Source organism: Chinchilla lanigera, unplaced genomic scaffold, assembly GCF_000276665.1.
Source record: "Chinchilla lanigera isolate Chin_1 unplaced genomic scaffold, ChiLan1.0 scaffold00020, whole genome shotgun sequence".
NCBI classification, from domain to species: Eukaryota; Metazoa; Chordata; class Mammalia; order Rodentia; family Chinchillidae; genus Chinchilla; species Chinchilla lanigera.
In genome coordinates this window covers 9,897,348-9,903,471 of record NW_004955421.1, presented here as the reverse complement: position 1 = coordinate 9,903,471, position 6,124 = coordinate 9,897,348, and positions in this window count along the sequence as shown.

Sequence of the window (6,124 nt, the reverse complement as noted above, 5' to 3'; positions counted from 1 at the left end):
ACTTTGATTTCATCTGTGATCCATTGGTTGTTCAGGAGGATGTTATTAATTTCCAACTGTTTATGGAGTTTTTGTGTTTTCTTTTGTCATTAATTTCCAATTTCATTGCATTATGGTCTGATAGTATACATGGGATAATTTCACTTCTGTTGCATTTACTTGAACATGTTCTATGTACTAGTATATTGTCTATTTTAGAGAACATCCCATGTGCAGCTGAGAAGAATGTGTATTCTGATGCTGCTGGGTAGAACACTCTGTAAAGTTCTACTAAGTCCATATGTTCACACGTTTGGTTAAGTTCTGTGATTTCTTTCCCAATTTTTTGTCTAGTTGATCTATCTCTTTGTGACAGTGGTGTGTTAAAGTCCCCTGTTATGATTGTGTTGCTACTTATTTCTTTTTCATGTCTGTTAGAATTTATCTTATACAGGTGGGTGCTCCTATAATTGGTGCATAGATTTCCATGATTGTTATCTCTTCCTCTTGAAGCTTCCCCTTCACAAGTATGTAGTGACCTTCTTCATCTCTCTTGATTGTTCTTGGTTTGAAGTTCACATTGTCTGCAAACAGAATAGCTACACCCACTTTTTTTCTGGGTTCCTGTCTCATGGAGTATTGTTTTCCATCCCTTAATTTTCAGTCTTTGAATTTCCTTTTGAGATAAATGTGTTTCTTGTATATTGCATATAGTTGGGTTTTGTTTCCTAATCCGCTTTGCAAGTCTGCTTCTTTTGGTTGGCACATTGAGATCATTCACATTGATGGTCTCATATGTACTGATATGTACTGACTTATCTTTGCCATACTATTTTCCTACTGTTGGATCTTCCTTTATCCTTCTGCTTAATTGCTTACTCTGCTTGGTGGTTCCTTTCTGTTGTTGCTGTTGAAGTTGTGGTTGGTTTTATCTCTTTCTAGTATATCTTTTAGTACTCTTTGCAGGATTGGTTTGGTGCTCATGAATTTCTTCAGTTGTTCTTTATCATGAAAATATCTTATTTCTCCATTAAATTTGAAAGGTTGCTTTGCAGGTACATCAATCTGCATTGGAAGTTGTTTTCTTTCAGTACCTGAAGTACTTCACTCTAAGCTCTTCTTGCCTTGATGGTTCATGTTGAGAAGTCTGCTGTGATTCTGATAGGCTTTCCTGTATAGGTGATGTGTTTCTTTTCTTTAACAGCTTTTAATATTCTGAGCTTCTGTTGAGTTTCTGGGATCTTGATCACTATATGTATGGGGGTAGGTTTAATTTGGTTATGATTAACTGGAGTTCTATGTGCTTCACTTATCTGGATGTCCATTTCTTTTACCATGCCTGTGAAATTTTCTGCTATTATTTCTGCAAATAGTCCTTTTATGTGATTTGTTGACACCTGCTCTTTCATTAATACCTATTAATCTGACATTGTTTCTCTTTGCTTCATCTTGCAGTTGTTGAATTGTTATTTCCTGGTTCCTTGTTATTTTTAAGAGATTCCTCTTTTTACATTCATTGGTGGCAATGCTGTCTTCAAGGTCTGAAAGTCTATATTCAGCTTCATTCAGGCAGTTTTGCAAGCTTTCAATGGAATTTTTAAGTTCCTGGATATCTGTTTGCATCTGTTTCATATCTTCTAATTCTTTCCTATATTGTTGCCAGAAGGTTTCATTGATTTGTCTATGCTCTTCTATTTTCTTGTCTATGTCATCTTTGGATATACTGAACATTTCTTTCATTATTGTTGTCATTTCTTTTATCACCTGAGATATTATTTCTGCTCTTATGTCTTCTATGGCCTGATGGAGTTGTTTCTTTACTTCAGTTGCTATCATTTCAGAAATTTCAGGTTTATGACTTCCAGGATTTAATGTGTTGATGCTTCCTAAACTTGTTTTGGGTGGTGTGGAGGTCTAGGATTGTAATTTGTTCCTCCATTTTTTCATTTTTGAAGTACTAGAGACTTGTTATAGTGCAGTCTCACTGTCCTGATTGTGTGTGAGTGACAGGACAAGAGTCTGAAGATCCCCAGTGCTCAGTGTAGCTCATGTGCTATTGAGTTATGGCAGCCCAGCTGGGCCAACACACTATGGGTGTGGTGTGTAGCCACTGAGGCCCCAGTGGGTGCCCATGGTTTAGCGTGCCTTGTACGCTGGTCAGGGAGGCAGAGCCCAGACTCACCGGGCTTCCTGAAGATTTCCAGGGTTTTGCCCAGCCTGCGCCAATACACTATGGGTGTGGTGTGTAGCTACTGAGGCCCCAGATGGTGCCCAAGGTTTCTTATGCCTTGCACACTGGTCAGGGAGGCAGTGCCCAGACTCACTGGGCTTCCTGAAGATGTCCAGGCTCAGCCCAGCTGAGCCCAGGCAGACACACTATGGGTGTGGTGTGTAGCCACTGAGGCCCCAGAGGTTGCCCAAGATTTTGCCTGCCCTCATGCTATTCACGGAGGCAGAACCCAGACTCACTGGGCTTTCTGAAGATGTCTGGGGTTTCGCCAGTACCATGATTTTTAAAAAGCTTGGTTAAAGTGTCAGACAAAACATACATCTCGTTTTAATTTGAATTACTTTTATTACTATTGATGCTGAACTTTTTCATATATTTATTGACTATTTGTAATTTTGTTGTAAATTTCTTTTTTTTTAATTTTTATTTTGAAGAGAAAAAACAGTAACAAAATAACAGCAACAAAACCAAAAATAAAACAACACAAATACAGTAAAAATGATACAGGATTTCAAAACAAGATGATAGAAATTAACAATGGTTATTATATTACATATATCTTCAAAGAAGTTGCTCAGGTTAACAGACATAAGAATGCAAGATTGATCAAAAATTTAAAGAGAATTAAAGTAATAGAAAAACATTAGAAACAATACAGAGCTTCACTAAACAAGATGATAGGAATTTAACAATTGTTGTGATATTGCATGTTGCTGTCTTCAATTTAGTTGTTCAGATTACCAGATGTAAACATGTAAAATTGGTCAAGAAAAAAAATTTAAGCATTATCTGTTCCTTTTTATAAACCAATAGATATCAACAGCACTATTATCCTAGCTATCATTGTATATACATATATATTTTTCCCCTTCCTTTTTTCTTTCTTTTCTCTTTTGCCCCTTACCAGCTGTTCCTTCACTTTGAGTAAATTCTTTCCCTTTTAAAATGTCTATTGTATCTTTTGGGTTTATTTATTCTTTCAGGTTTTTACACTAAAGAGACAATATGAAGTTTACACATGTGGGTTGATTTACTTCACCTATGAGTATGGTCTCTAGTTGCATCAATTTACCTATAAAAACCTCAAGTTTATCTTTTTATAGCTGAGTAATACTCCATAGTATAAAAATACCACATCTTTTTTATCCATTTCTCCAATGCCGGGCATTTGGGTTGTTTCCAAGATTTAGCTATGACAAATTGTGCTGCTATAAACATGAGTACACTTACATTGCTGTGGTCTGATGTTTTCAGTTTTTCTGGAAAAATACCTAGAAGGGGAATAGCTGGGTTAAGTGGGACCTCTAATCCTAGTTTTCTGAGGAATCTCCAGACTGACTTGCACAATGGTTTCACCAGTCTACCCTCCTACCAGCAGTGGAGAAGTTTTCCTTTTTGCCCACATTCCCTCAGGCATTTGTTATTGGTTGATTTCTTAATGATAGCTATTCTTTTGGGGGTGAGATGGAATCTCAGTGTTGTTTTCACCTGCATTTCTCAAATGACCAATCATGTTGAACAATTTTTCATAAAATATATTTATTTGCCATTTGTATTTCTTCATCTCAGAAGTGTGTATTCAAATCTCAGATGTCCGTTTTATGATTGGGTCTTTGAATTTTGAGGGCCTGATTTTTAAAAATTCTTTATATGTTCTAGATAGAAGTTCTTTGTCTGAGGCACAGTTGCCTAAAATTTTTCCCAATTTATGGGTTTTCTTTTTACTCTATTGGTGATTTCTTCTGATGTGCAAAAACTTTTCAATAAGATGAGGTCCCAGTTGATTCTTTGAAGTATTTCCTGTGCAGTTTGGTCTTTTTTCACGAACCCCTGTGTTTTCAAGATGTCTACCTACTTTCTCTTCCAGTAGATTTAGTGTTTCTGTTTTAATATTTAGACCTTTGATCCATTTTGACTTTAGTTTAGTGCATAGTGATAGGAGTGGGTCTAGTTTTAGTCTTTGGCATGTGAAAAGCCATTTATTTCAACACCATTTATTAAAGAGGCTATCTTTTTTCCAGTGAGCATGTCTGGCCCTTTTGTCAAAAAAAGTGGCTGAATCTTCCATTCTATTCCATTGATCCTCAGGTCTGTTTTTTTTTTTTTTTTGCCAGTACCATGCTGATTTTATCACAGTAGCCTTGTAGTATAATTTCAAGTTGGGGATTATGATGCCTCATGCATTTCCTTTGTTCCCCAGGATTGCTTCTGCTATTCTAGGTCTCTTCTGGTTCCAGACAAATTTTATGAATGCTTTCTCTAGATCTATGAGGTAAACTAATAGTATTTTAATTGAGATTGCATTAAATCTGTACAACAATTTTAGGAGTATGGCCATTTTCACAATGTTACATCTTTCTGTCCATGAGCATGGAATCTCTTTCCATTTTCTGAAATCTTCTTCAATCTCTTTTTTCAGAGTACCTTAATTTTCACTGTATAAAACTTTTATTGCCTTTGTTAGATTGATACCTATGTACTTAACTTTTCTTTTTGTGTGCCAGTGTGAAAGGTGTAATTTCCCTAATTTTTCTCTCAGTGCTTTTGTTATTTTTGTTTAAGAATGCTACTGATTTTTGAGTGTTCACTTTGTATCCAGCTATGCTACTGAATTTGTTATTAAATCTGTAAGCCTTTGGTGGAGTTTTTGGGGTCTTCTGCGTAGAGTATTATGTCATCTGTAAATAATGATAATTTCACTTCTTCCTTTCATATCCTTATTCCTTTTATTTCTCTCTCTTGTCTAATTGCTTGGTTAATATTTCCAGAACTATGTTGAATAGGAGTAGTGACAGTGGACATCTGTCCTGGTTACTTTTCTCTAATTGTTGGGACAGAATTTGAAATACTTTACTCCAAGGTCTTCTTAACTTTATGGTTTGTGTTGAGCAAGCTGCCATGATTCTGATGGACTTTCCTTTATAGGTGATCTGTTTCTTTAACAGCTTTTAATAGTCTGTTCTTTTGCTGAATTTCTGGGATCTTGATTATTATATGTCTGGTCGTAGATTTATTTTGCTTATGGCTAACTGGAGTTCTATATGCCTCACTTAATTGTATGCCAGATTCTTTCTCCATGCTTGGGAAATTTTTCTGCTATTACTTCTGCAAGTAGTCTTTTTGTGTCATTTGTGTTGACTTCTGTGGTTCTGTTGGCACCATTTAGTCTTATATTGTTTTTCTTTCCCTGATCTTGCAGCTGTGGAATTGTTATTTCCTGGTTCCTTGTTATTTTTAAGAGATCTTACCTTTCATGATCATTAGCTGTAATGGTCCCAAAGTCTATCTTCAGCTTCATTCAAGCATTTCTACCAGCTTTCAATGGAGTTTTTAATTTTCTGGGTATCTCTTTGTATCTGTTTCATGCATTTTAATTCTTTCCTATGTTACTCATTTACAATTTCTCTCCTTTTTCTATGCCCCTCTATTTTTTAAACCTGTGTCTTCTTTAGATGTGTTGAGAAATTCTTTCATTATTGCTGTTATTTCTTTTTTTACCTGAGAGACTATTTCTGATCTGATTCCTTCTATAGCCTGATGGAGTTGTTCTTTACTTCAGTTGCTATCTTTTCAGAAATTTCAAGTATGTGACTTCTAATGTCTTCTATGTTGATATCTCCTGGACTTGTTCTGGGTGGGGTGGACGTCTGAAATTGCATTATACTCCTTTATTTTGTCATTTTTGAAGATTCTGAGGATCCCTGGGGCTCACTGTGGCTCCCATGATGGTATAGGGGTGGGTGAGGCTCACTGAGGCTCCCAAACCTCCCTGGGGCTCAGCATGGCTCCTGCACTGGTGGGAGAGTGGGATGCAGTCCCTGAGGCTTCTGAAGCTGTCCAGGGCTCAGCATGGCTACCACAACAGTGTGGAGCAGCCTGAATTCTTTTAGTAGTGTAAATGTAATTTTTATACTT